Raw genomic sequence first — 13,432 nt, 5'->3', positions numbered from 1 at the left:
TATCTGGTTTTTTGTTTGTTTGTTTTTTTCTCTGACCAAGTTGGTAAAGGTGATGTCAGATCCAAAAGAGAGTGAGATGACTCCTGCTTTCATCTTGCTCTTTGCTCTCAGGTAGACAGACACATTTTGTGACAACTAATGGTATTTTACTTCCTGGGAACATTTCACTGTTTTTGTTTTTGGAAAATGATAATAAACCATGTGAATCATAAGATGTTGTTGCTACTTTGAAGATTGTTTATTGTCAGATCGACAAGCATGCAATTTAATTTAAAAGATAGCAGGCTGACAAAATGTGATTGCTAACAGATCAGCATCATCATCATCATCATTGCACTAATGATTAGAGCAGGTGGTCAACTTATGCTTGGTAGGCCATACTATATGACATACCCCGGTGAACCAAGTGCAAGTGAAATACAAACGATTGCACTGAAAGGGACAGCTAGAATCCTGAAAAGATCTCTTGGTTGGACTCACTAAAATAGGGGTAAATGTCAGACATCTGGTTGGATGTCCCATCCCCTAGAAGAAAAAGTTTAAGAAAAATGGAAAAAAAAAAGGGGAAATTGTAATTTAAAATTTAGACATCTTTAAATCAAAGTAGCAAATTACTTTAAAAAAAAAAAAGACCGGTAGTTAACAAAAAAAGTGGGGGAGTACAAAACAAATATGCAACAAATAAATATTACCAAAGTCAATTAGTTACTTTTCTACCTACATGGATAAGTTTGTTTTTTGTTAAGTGTCATAAAAATAAGACAAACTCATATGTATTAGTAATATGTAATGAAAACTGTTGCACAAAAGAAAAAAAACAAGATTTTTTTCATAACAACCGTTACATAGGTGGGGGGGTTATATAACCGTCTATATACCATACTACCTTGACGTATGTGTGTATGTATATATATAGTTGAATCGTGGTGTGTTGAATGTGTATATGTTGCACTACTAAATGTCTGTGTTCTTATTATGCACGGACCATATGTATGTAACTATGTACATTGTGTAATGAACTGTTGTCCTTAGATCTTTAGCGGCCCATGATTCATCTAGGTCTTGGTGCATGTGTGTCAGAACATATAACATATACACATTGACAACATCGAAATAAAAACGTTCTGCTATTGTTTATTCTGGGAGTTTCATCAACTGTCCTTACAGGAGCTGGAATCTGTTAGAAGGAACACTCAAAACAGGACGCAAGATGATATGAGATTTTATGTATTTATTCCACTCCCAGGTATTTGTCATTGCAGAGGAGTGATCGACCATCTTGGCTTGGAGTGGTTCTTCTACGTCTCCATTCTGAGACTTCTCTGCTCCTCATGGGGAGACCCATTTTAGTCCATCTTGTTCATTTGACGTCTTCAATCCAATTCAACGATACTTGTGCACACCGGAACACATGACATGCGACACGTCACGTCCGGTCACCTGTTCGAATACTTTCCGGTGTACACTGACCAGGTCACAAAGTTTGACAACTTGTCTAAACATGATTTCAAACTCTGTTGTCCACTCATCACTAGATGGATAAATATTTGTATAGACAGATAGCTAGATAGATATATAGATCGATAGATAGGTAAGCAGATAAATAGATAGATACACAGATAATTAGATGAACAGATAATTCACTACTTCTGGACGCTATTCTCTAACACAATGGAAGTTTTATTCAATTACTTACACCGTTTGGTATAGGTGGAAGAAAGTTGAACAGTGTTCAAGTGAGGAATGAAATTGTAAAAAGTTTTTTTTTTTTTTTTTTTTTTTTTTTTTTAGATTGTCGAAGGTCAAAGCATTCATCCTCAAGTGAAGATAGTTGATGTTAAAGCGACTAGTGGATAAAGACAGGACAGAGAAAGAGGGGGGGGCATCTTTTTTGTTTGTTTATTTGTTTGGGTTTTTTTTTTTTTTCAGGGTTTTCTCTGCTGATTGACCGTGATTCCCAAAGAGGTTTAAGTAGTTCTTCAGCAGACATATGGAATCAGTGCACCCTAGAAGCCAGTTGGTAAGTGTGTGACGAAATTGCCTAGAAGGAATATTGATTCGCCATGAGAAAATAAGTCTTTATTTATGACTGCTACAGTGTCACAGATACTAAACCAAGCATCAAGTGATAATGTAAGCATGCACAATGCAGGCTTGTAATAAGAAAAAATATTTAGCTAAGAGAGAAGAACCCTCAAAAATTGGATAGTCTCTTTGAAAAGGTCATAGCTTCTTGAAAACAAGGATTCATACTGAGAAAGCAGACAACTCGAGATCCAACAAAAATCATGCCCAGTCCGGATAATAGACATCCTCGTCAGTCAAGTTTTATGTCCATAGATTAACAGCTGATAAATATTGGATGGTTTTGCAGTATGCTCTAATTGAAATCTATCCATATTCTGAGAAAGAAAGGCAGGATGGAGATTTCTGGTTTCTATTAGTCTTCGGGGCAGATGAGCTTTTGTACTATAAGGTGACAGACTGTGTTCAGTTGGAAGAGAGGTTTGTTCTGATTGTAAGTCTGCCGTTCAGCAGAGAATCCAAATATCATTTCAACTTTTCAAAATAAAGCATTGCTACTTGTTTTAACCTAAGACTGCAAGTCACATGAGATTCTACAGAAGTTATGTCCACTCCAGATAAGACATTTTGGTCAGATAGTTTTTATGTGCATAGATAAACAGTTAAAATAATCTTAATTATTTTTTCATATTTATTTGTTACTTTTTAATATAATTATATTTGGTCAATAGTTAATAATTGAACTATTTAAAAATGTTTTCAAAATTAAAAATAAAACCAATTATAAAAAGTTTGATTTTATTTTTTGTCAATAATTAAGCAAATTGCTGAAAACATTATTTGTAAAAAAAAAAAAATCTTACCTAAAATATGATTAGGTAATTTTTCTGGATTAACAACTGTTCACAATTTCCAATTTGAGATATAGCAGCCATGAGGAAGTAGGTACTTTCTCTTTTACCTATACAAGGTGCCTTCAATAAGTTTCTAGGGTATGCTAGCAGCCACCTGATTGCACCAAGATTTCTTGGTGCAATCAAGTGGCTGCTAGCACACTCTTTAGAAAATTCAAGTACACTTTAATGTAGACTTTGAAGTCAACTTCAAAGATGTGAGGTGGCATGATATGGCCCTCACTTAATTCCACACCAAAGGCCATAACTGTGGCCGGAAACTTTGTTGAGCTGTACCCCAAGTATTGAACAGTTTGGATTTGCATTTTGAGTGTGCTGGCTTGGATTGGTAGAGAGTATGAGTTGTACAGTTGCATATCTCCGATCATGTTCGTTGAACATTGTGTCACTTCCAGACATGATAGAAGGCTCCTATCACTCTTGCAATTTGTACACAACTGGCCAACTAGTCTGCAACAAACAAAAAAAAACGTTTTTCATCAAATAGAAATGGAATGCCGTCTTTTCTATGGCGACAATTTTATCATTCCACTGTCTATAAACACCTTCAATAAGTTTTCAGACTTTTTTCATATGGGCAGTTTTATTGATAGTACACATACTGTTGTCCCGAGCGTCTATATGACTGCTACCAGGAAAGGTGCTTGACAGAACTTGTATAAACCATGTGATGTGGAGATAGACAGCCAGTTCAGCCATATACAAGGACTTGGAAAGCACGGCCAGAAAAGAGAAAAGGGCTTTTTCTAGCTTCCACAATGTATCTCCTTAATGCTGATCAGAATAACTTAAGACTTGGAGAAATATTTTATGACATGATAAAAGGAAGACATCACAAAGATATGACATCATCCAATAAAAACAGACAGAGATCCTTTATGACATCATAAATACTAATAACATCATTCATTAAAACAGTTAACAGTATGTCTAAGTTCAAATTGTTGTCTTGTTCTTCATGAATATGAGGTCATTGTGAAAATTAATAAGACTTTTTTTTATTTTTTTATTACATTTTCACCCCAAACAAGGCACATTGCCACTTTGTTGTAGGGGGCTACTATCAGGGACATAGGCATCAGGGGTACTGTGTAGGGAGTTGGGCAGCAAGCTGTTGGTTCATGTTACACTTGAACTTTTGCATCTCTTCAGTAATTAATGGAGAAGATTTATCTGCAGATCTGTCTTTTACTATAGCAATTTCAGACAAACTTTGGCCATGCTTATTCTGATTGATACAGATTGACTTATCAGCATATTGAGTTAACTCTATTCCAACATACATAAAGGCACTAGTGTTTTCAACACCCACCACAAACAACAACCTCAGCTTTTCAATAACTTCCTTTTCAAATTGTTGTGTACCACCTCATAGCTGATCATCTACATAAGTGACTAATATTCCTTCCAGATTGTCATTATTATGCCAGAAGAACACACCAGGATCAACTGAACTCTTCCTACATCCAACATCAAGAACAGCTCTTCTTAAGGTAAGGTACCACTCGCGAGGTGCATCTTGAAGACCATACACGGACTTGCTTAAGTGCCAAACTTTTGATGTTTTTGCTTCTTTAGGTGGTTGAACAAAGATCTTTCTTTCAAGCTTTTGATTCTGAAGGTTTTGTAATTAAGGGAATGCAATTTCCAACCCTTAGAAGAAATGATACATAACGCAACTCTTACACTCCCCTTTAGGCAGGTAGGGCTGTCTGTTCTAAAGATGGCATTTTCTTTAAAGCCCCTAGTGAGTAACCGTGCTTTAACAAGGTGTTTGCCATCTATAATTTTTGTTTTTAAAATCCATTTTACTGATATAAGGGTTTGACCTGTATTATCAACTTCGTCGTAAACATTATTTGATTTCCAACTGTCTAGTTCTTTCTGTTTTGCTGATAGAATTTCTTCTTTAGCTTCAGTAATATAAGTATAGCACATTAAGATTTCATCACCAATTTCATTACCAACCTCCTCTTTTGACTTAAGTTCTTCTGTGACATCCATTTTCCAATCTTGAATGTTCCTATCAAAATCAATAACCGTAGTCTGACCATCCTTGTTTATAGCATTCCACTCATTTCCATATTTTCCACTTACTTTTCCAGATCGTGATACAAATTTTATAGCTTCCCATGACTCAGAATTATTCTTTTTGATTTTTAATTTCATATTCTTAAGTGGTGGAGAGGTGGTAGTCACTGTTTTGTTCACAGCACCTTTTAATGATCTATCTTGGAGTTGTAGATTATTGCCAGAGCTTTCATTTTTGTTGATGCTTGCTGCTGGGGCAGTATTATTATTGACACACTGTTTACTTTCTTCACTATTGCTGTCAGTCAGTGAATCATCATCTGATATATCTTCAAATGATGTTTTATTTTCTGTTACCTGAAAATGAGAGTCCTTAGATTGTTCATCTGTAGTAGATTCATGTTTCAAAGTTGCCGAGTTCACTCTGCTTATCACCAATTTTGTGGGCTTTTCTAGTCAAAGGCGAGAAGGATGTACTCGGACATATGTGCTACCATGTTTCACCAAAATTTGCTGACTATTCTGACCCAAAACAGTAGCCGGCCCCCTCCACCTCCTTCTGTCCAAACATTTATAATATACAATGTTACCAGTGAAGTACTTGATGTCTCCTGAAGTTCAAACATTGTGTCTAAGCACTCTCTTCAGTTTTTCTGAATTTTCCGTAGCAATAAATGCTTTCCGAGCTGAATGCAATGCATTTAAATTCTCTCTAATGATATCACTGGAAACCTCTGGGTTCAGTGCAGGGGGTTTATTTGTTAATAGAGATGGTAGTGTAGTATTCCGAGAAAAAACAAGCTGGAATGGGCTGAAACCATGAACATTTATCAGACTGTTCTTTACACAGAGACACCACATAACAGCAAATTCAAGTGAACAGCCAAGAAACCCTCTCTACCACCAATAGCAATGGCCAACGACTCTTTATCTGAGAGTCCATCTTTCAAACTCCTTGGCCTAACGTTCACAGGAAACATGAGTTGGAACAATTACATTGAAGGCATTGCCAGGGCCGCTGCAAGAAAGGTAGGCTCTCTCTACCGTGCTAGAAAACTACTAACACCCGAAAGTATTCTGTACCTCTATAAGGCCACCATTCGCCCATGTATGGTGTATTGCTGCCACATCTGGGCTGGTGCATCTGCTACTAGTCTCTCGCTCCTTGACAAGGTTCAAAAGAGAGTCGCAAATCTGATAGGCCCTGAACTGGCATCTAAGCTTCAGCCTCTGTCCCATCGACGAAATGTTGCATCCCTCTGCCTGTTCTACAAGTATTTTAGTGGTGAATGCTCTGATGAACTGCAATCACTTGTGCCCCAACGACGCGAGCACCCTCGACAAACCCGACAGGCTACTAGATCCCACCCCCACACTGTAGAGGTCCCTAGATGTAAAAGATCTTTTTACTCCAATAGTTTCTTCCCCAGAACCGCAAGACTCTGGAATTCCATTCCAGGTCCCTGCTTCCCCAACAGTACTGACGTGCAGAAGTTCAAGTGTAACGTGAACCGACACCTTGCTGCCCAAATCCCTACATAGTACCCCAGTAGTTGTTGCCCCTGATAGTAGCCCCCTACACCAAAGTGGCAATTTGCCTTGTTTGGGGTGAAAATGTAATAAAAAAAAAAAAAAAAAAAAAAAAAAAAGAATCAGCAACTGTTTTCCGAATCATTTTCCCCATGATACGATTGTGTCTTTCTACTAAGCCATTTGACCAGGCAGATTCAGCCGCTGTTGTTTTTACGTTAATATTCAGTTGTTCGCAGAACTCTAAAACTTCTGCATTTGCAAATTCCCCTCCATTGTCAGTAAGTAAACTACAGGGAGTACCATAAATTGAAATCCAAACTTTGAAGAGCTCTCTGACAACTGTAGATGGAGATTTATTTCTTATTACTGTTCCTCCAGAAAGTCTGATAGCATGGTCAACCAGATGCAACAGATAAACCTTCCCAAATTGTTTGAGGTCCACAGCTACACACTCATTGAACCTAGTTGCCATGGGTAAGCCAACAATTGGCCTTGGAGGAGCTCTTTGATATTCTTTGCAGATCTTACAATTCTTTGATATCTTATAGATTTCATTAATAATTTCTTGATTATCATTTCCCTCACTATGTAGCAGTTCAATGATTTTCCTTGGAGGACTGAGAAAACTGACGATGCAGTTTCAGGGCAGCATCCTTTGGAGACATATGCTTATTACAAAGTGTAACCTGGACCTTTGGATTCCTACTTGCTTGAACAAGAATTTGCTTTTGTTTAGACAAAGGAAGACAGTAGTGACCACTACTAGCTAAAGATAGCAAAAGTTTTTGTCCCATAATTATAGCGGTATCATCTTCACAATCAATTTTTGCTTTTGTAGATTTCAACTCATCTTGAGCCAGCAAAAGGGGAATGTCTGCATCTATAATATCAGTGATGATAGAGGTTTCAATCTTGCCAATAGTGACCGGTATACAGGCAGTCTTCGAAGCAGGAATCCAGTTGCCATCACCAAACTTGAATTTGTTAAGGCTATCTTCATACACTTTTTCTATCATTTTCTGATAAGGAATCTAAATAACATGAGAACCACACTTGTCCACAAACTGTTTTTGTGGCACCACAGTCAAGAGCAGCACTATTCATAGCTTCACCAACCAGACCTTTCATATCTTCAGAGCTGGAAAATACATCCTGAAACAAGGTTATTTCATGATAAGTGTCATCACTAGGATGATCTTGATAATCACAATCATCAACAACTGATGTTTCTGTTGTGTATGACGTATTTCTGACACTTGAGATTTTATCTGTACAGTTTTGTACCCAGTGATTCTTTGAGTCACAATTGAGACATCTAGTGACCTGACCATATTGATCTAGGGGATTTTTTAAATGTCTTCTTTCTGTTACTTTATGATGACGATCAACGGAGAAAGAAGAGTCACTTTTAAAATTCCGTGGAGGCCATCTGCCTCTTCCACGTTGGCCTCTACTTCTGCTTTGAAAGTTTCTACCGAAAAATGTACCATGTACAGTGGGTTCTTCTGTGAAATCTGTTTCTACTTTGATATTGAACTTTGAGTCTTGAGGGGCAGTTCCAAATATTTTTTTCATTTGTTCACACATCTTTTCATAATTTAATTCAGTGACTGTGGCTCTTACTAGTTGTTCTTGATGTTGAGGTAAGTTTGCCGATTTCAGCAAACGATAAGCAAGTATATCTGTTGACATAGTCATGCCATGTGTTTTTGCCTTATTCCATTTAATTTCAAATTCTGTTATATAATTTGGAATAGTAAGAGACTGTGGTCTTTTGTAGAGTTCAAAATTTTCATACACTTCAAAAGCGTTGATAGTTTTGTTTTTTTCAAAGAGTTTAGACAATTCTAAAATAACTTTATCTGAACCTGTATCTGCAGTAATATCAGTATTTCCTAGTGCTTCTAAGACTTTATCTTGAGTCGCCTCATCTAGGCGTAAAATCAACAATCCACCATGTTTCTTTTTGTCGACATCTGTAATTGATTTCCAAATATTAAATTTCTTCAACCATTTTTGGTAATCATCCTTCTCTTTATCAAAAGGTGGAGGCGCCTTATCAGTGAATATATGTGCTTGGGCTGTTCTGCTACCACTGTTAGACACCTTAGTTCCTTCACTGAGTAGGCAGCTGGAATAGTCTCTGTTGCTCGGAGACTTCTTCTGTTAACCTCTTGTGATTAAGTGCTGTCTTGGAAGAGGCTCACCTGTGCTTCCACACACAAAGCATCCGCAACAAAAGAGAGAATTAGAGACACTTTAACAGGCGACTCTCTTTTGAACCTTATCTAGGAGCGAGAGACTAGTGGCAGATGCACCAGCCCAAATATGACAACAATACTCCATACATGGGCGAATAGTGGCCTTATAGAGGTATAGGATACTTTCAGGCGTTAGTATCTTTCTAGCACGGTAGAGAGAACCCACCTTCTTCACAGCGGTCCTGGCGATACTCTCAATGTAATTGTTCAAACTCATGTTTCCTGTGAGCGTTACGCTGAAGAGTTTAAAAGATGTACTTTCAGATAAAGAGTCATTGGCCATTGCTATTGGTGGTAGAGAAGGTTTCTTGTAATTATTGAAGGAAACGAGTTTAGTCTTGGCAGCATTGAATGTGACCATCCATTTATGTCCCCATTCCACTACAGATCGGAGGTCATCCTCTATTGTTTCTTCCATTTCTTTAGATATGTGTTCATTTGTTTTTCTGTCATGTCTGTTATAGAGTGTGGTGTCGTCAGCATATATACCCATCTCACAAACAATTTTGTCAGGGAGGTCATTTATGAATATTAGGAATAACAGAGGTCCAAGGATAGACCCCTGAGGCACTCCTGCATTTATATCATATTGTTTGGATGTACGACCGTCGAGGACAACCTGGATTTTTCTCTTATCTAAGAAGGATTTAATTATGTTATGTATTCTTCCAGTGATACCATATGATCTGATTTTCCTGAGGAGATCTTCATGTCAAAAGCCTTAGATATATCTAGAGTTACCGCTCTACCCTTCCCTGCTTTGTCCAGTGACTGGTATATACATTCTGAGATTACAGTTAGGATGTCTGCTGTTGAATGAGCTTGCCTAAATCCATATTGGTTTGCTGTGTTAGTTATGGGTGAAAGAGGGATAAGCTAATTGTGTCATCATCTATGAAGATATCTTAGGAAGAATATACAACTAATCTTAACTTTTCACAACTATCATATTTTGTATATGCTTTTATTTACACACTCTGTTGTTTTGTTTTTCAGGTTTTTCACTTATCAGCACCACAGAATGAATGAACAATAAACACTGATGACAAATAAAAGAAGTAACCTCCCTATTCATCTGATCTCGTTCCATGTGACTTTTCCTTCTCTCAAAAAGAGTAGCACTTTATATTTCGCTATCTTCTGTTAGATCATTTTTTGTTTCATTTTACTTCAGTTGATGTTCTCAGAAATTAAATCTTTCTGGGACTAACACTTGATTTCTATATGATATTCAATATTTCAAGATTTCTATAGATATTCAAATATATGATATTCAATATTTCAAGATTTCTAAATATAAATATTCAAATATTCCCCTGAAATCTCCTTTATGTTTCAAATGTTGAGTTAGTAAAAAAGTTAAGAATATTCATTTTCCTCTCCCTAATATATCTTTCTTACGGCCTCTTAGATCTCAGGACAATAATACATCTAGTCTGGTGGAGTATCCAGCTTAATGTTGTTACTATAGGCAACATAACTTGAAAATGCACAATTTCTTATATAAGCCAGTGTTGATTAGCCATACTAAGGAGATCTTATTTGGGCTGCAAATACTATGTGATTTTTAATATTTAATCAGGGTTTACTCGTAGGGAAAAGTATCCTAATGCCAGGTTGTCCGGACAAACCACTATACAAAGAGACCTTAGACACACAATGACAGTGTCTAATTGCACACAGACTTGAACAGTCTCATGACAATTTTCTGGGCCTTAATACTTCCTTGTTGGCTCCTAGTAAATTGGAAGTGTGTATTTTGTTTGTGACACCCTGATTATAAGAGTGCCTTATAGGGCCAATGGCTTTCCTCTGTCTAGTTTGATTTTTCGATTTCAGTTTTTAATTTATTTTCCGAGTTTAATTTTTATTTGTTCTACCTTTATTGTTCTTTTTTTTTTCCTCCTTTTTTTTCTCTTTCTTTTATTGTTTTCTGAAAACGGATTTTGATAAAAAAAAATCAAATCTTGTCAAAGGCTCAGTCAAGTTTGTAAAATTTATTGTTTTTTAACGGATTCAAAATTTTATTGAATTTCATTTGAAAATAATGAGCAAACAAGTTTTTTTGTTCTCGCTTGTTCTTGCTTTCATGTCATCATTTCATTGGTTAATTTGAGTGACATGACAGTTTTAAATTGCAAACACTGGTGGACGACAATTTAAGTTTTTTTTTTGTTAGATAAGAAATTTCCTAGATCCACATACATCCAGCAAATTGCACATGATGCCAACTGTGATCCTAAAGATCTGAGGCAGCTGATGGGAGACAGGGAAATCTCGAGAGAGAGAATCACATTGATAGGGGCAAGGAGCCTAACCAGATAGATAGATAGATAGATAGATGAGAAATAGATTTTAATTTTAAAAATAGTTTTTTTGTTATGAAAATTGTGTTTGTGTAAATTAAGTAATTATTCTCCTTTTATGATAACTCCGTATAAGATAATAGGATAAATCAATATAAAAATTTTATGATGACTTGATATAAGATATTTGAATGCATTTTATTTTATCATGCCTTTTAAAATATACAAAAGTTGAGACAATTGATCTCTTAGTTATATAATTCTAACTTTTTAAGTTATTTTTGGGGATGTAGGCATTTTTGTGAAGTTGACGACACTTGAATTTATTTTTTATTTTTTTGCAAAAAATAGGAGAATTATACATAAAAAAAGATATGTTGACAGAGTCATGGTTTAATTTTTGAAGTTGAAGATACTTCAAAATTATTTTCTCGGAAAAGATCCCAGAATTACAAAGACATTTATTACTAAAGATCATTATTTAACTTTTTATGTGGAAAAACCTCAAATAATAACTTTTATTCAAAAGAAAACGATTATGACAAATATCATTATTCAAATAAGGTTATATTTGGAGAAAATGGAGTCGAAATGTATCTTATATTATTGAAAATATCAGAGAATAATCCAATTGTTTTGTATTTTAGTCAGAGTGACTAATTATTTTAAAAAGTGTCCTTGAAATTATTTGTTTATCCAAACGGTAAATGAAAAAAAAAAATTGCCCAATTACGTTTACACATTTATTATACACTGACAAACATTTAAACAACAATAAAACACAATACAATAGCGACAGTTCGATAAGACTCACCGACTGGTGGAAAAAGTTCTCAGAGCTCACCTCGTGGTGGAACGAAGGTTCTCCTCTTCTTGAGAGGGAAAAGGCAACATGTCTGCCCGTGACCAAAGGGAAAAACCAACCAGCCTTAGAGCAGGGGCAGATTACTCCTCCCCGGTGTCCTCTAATTTTTAGTTCCCTACAAACTCGATATTTGTCCAAGATTCCAAGTAACCTTTTCAATCAAAAATTGTTTTCTTTAAATGTGTCGTGTAAGGTTTCCATAAAAAAGATAAACTGTTTCATTGAATTTTTGTCTTTAATCGTGAAAGATTTCCAACAAAAAAATCTTTTCATCTAGCAATAAGAACTTTTGAATGAACTTCATAAAAAATACATGCACACAAAACAATTTCCTCTTCAAAAAGTTATATGGTGGATAAATATACATTATCTACTCTTTTTTTTTTGTTTATTTTCAATAAATTTATATTTCTTTGATGTATAAGCTATTTTGTCATTTATTTTTTTTTTTTTAACTAGCAGGACTCGTGCCTAATTTCGTCATACATTACGAATCAGCAGCAGCAGTTTGTTGTCCCTGATTAAGTCGTACATAATGAATCATCAGCAGCAGCCATTTGTCATGCCTAATTTAGTCAGACATAATAAATGAGCAGCAGCAGTTGATGATTCATGTGCCTAAACCTAAACATAGATTCCATGAACAAAGCTTCTTTCTTAGAACTGCACACATGTGGAATCTCTTCTGTTTTCCTGATTTCCAGCTGACTACAATATGATCGTCTTCAAGTCCAATTATGCACGACAAATGGCTACTGCTGCTAATTCGTTATGTACAACTAAATTAGGCATGACTAATTTCTGCCCATTATCATACAGGCGATCAATACTTTGCACCAGTGCAAAGTATTGAGCTTTCTAGTATGCTTTGTTTACTGACATTTGTGATAAATTCTTGTGTCATTTGAAAATTAAAATAAATAATCTAAGATAATTTTTTTGCTTGTTATTTGCTGAGAGACAACTGAATTATGCATGATAAGTGGCTACTGCTGCTGATTCATTATGTACAACGTCAGGGGTCTATGTTCCAACCTTCCAGAAGTTGAGACCCAATCACAGGAGACTAAGCCAGACCTATTATTCCTAAGTAAAACTGGCATTGGACTGATTATTTCCCTAGATGAATTCATAATTAAAGGATACTCTAATTTAATATCAAAATCTGACCCCCAAGATTGCCATGAGCATGGAATATGTGCCTACATTAGAGATGGCTTTCCATGTGGTAGAAACATTTACAGAGAAGACCCTAAATTACTCTATATGTGCTTCCAGATCGCACTTGCTCACACTACTGTGTTTATATTTGCTCTCTATCGCCCCCACAACAGCAGTTACTATCTTTAAGAGCATATCTGTGAAAATTGACCACATCCTGTCTGCTCATCCTTCGGCTAACATTCACATCTGTGAAGACTTCAATGTTCACAATGTGGAATGGTTAGTCCACTCAAACAAGATATGATGAGGGGAGGCTCTGTCACAATTTCTCCA

At 35.9% G+C, this 13,432-nt stretch overlaps 1 long non-coding RNA gene across 1 annotated transcript in view; it reads left to right on the top strand.

Annotated features, from left to right (window-relative positions):
* Positions 1-12,354, top strand: part of LOC145277759 (uncharacterized) — a 52,488-nt gene extending 40,134 nt beyond the window's left edge. Inside the window, exons 2-4 of the long non-coding RNA XR_013868203.1 lie at positions 1,930-2,020; positions 4,351-4,432; positions 9,761-12,354. This is a non-coding gene — a long non-coding RNA (uncharacterized LOC145277759). The remainder of the gene's footprint in view (positions 1-1,929; positions 2,021-4,350; positions 4,433-9,760) is intronic.
* Positions 12,355-13,432: the final 1,078 nt, after the last annotated feature.

Source organism: Euprymna scolopes, chromosome 6 (assembly GCF_053919585.1).
Source record: "Euprymna scolopes isolate OS-2025 chromosome 6, ASM5391958v1, whole genome shotgun sequence".
Taxonomy (NCBI): domain Eukaryota; kingdom Metazoa; phylum Mollusca; class Cephalopoda; order Sepiida; family Sepiolidae; genus Euprymna; species Euprymna scolopes.
Note: the sequence above shows the minus strand (reverse complement) of the source record. Positions and strands in the feature narration are given on the sequence as shown.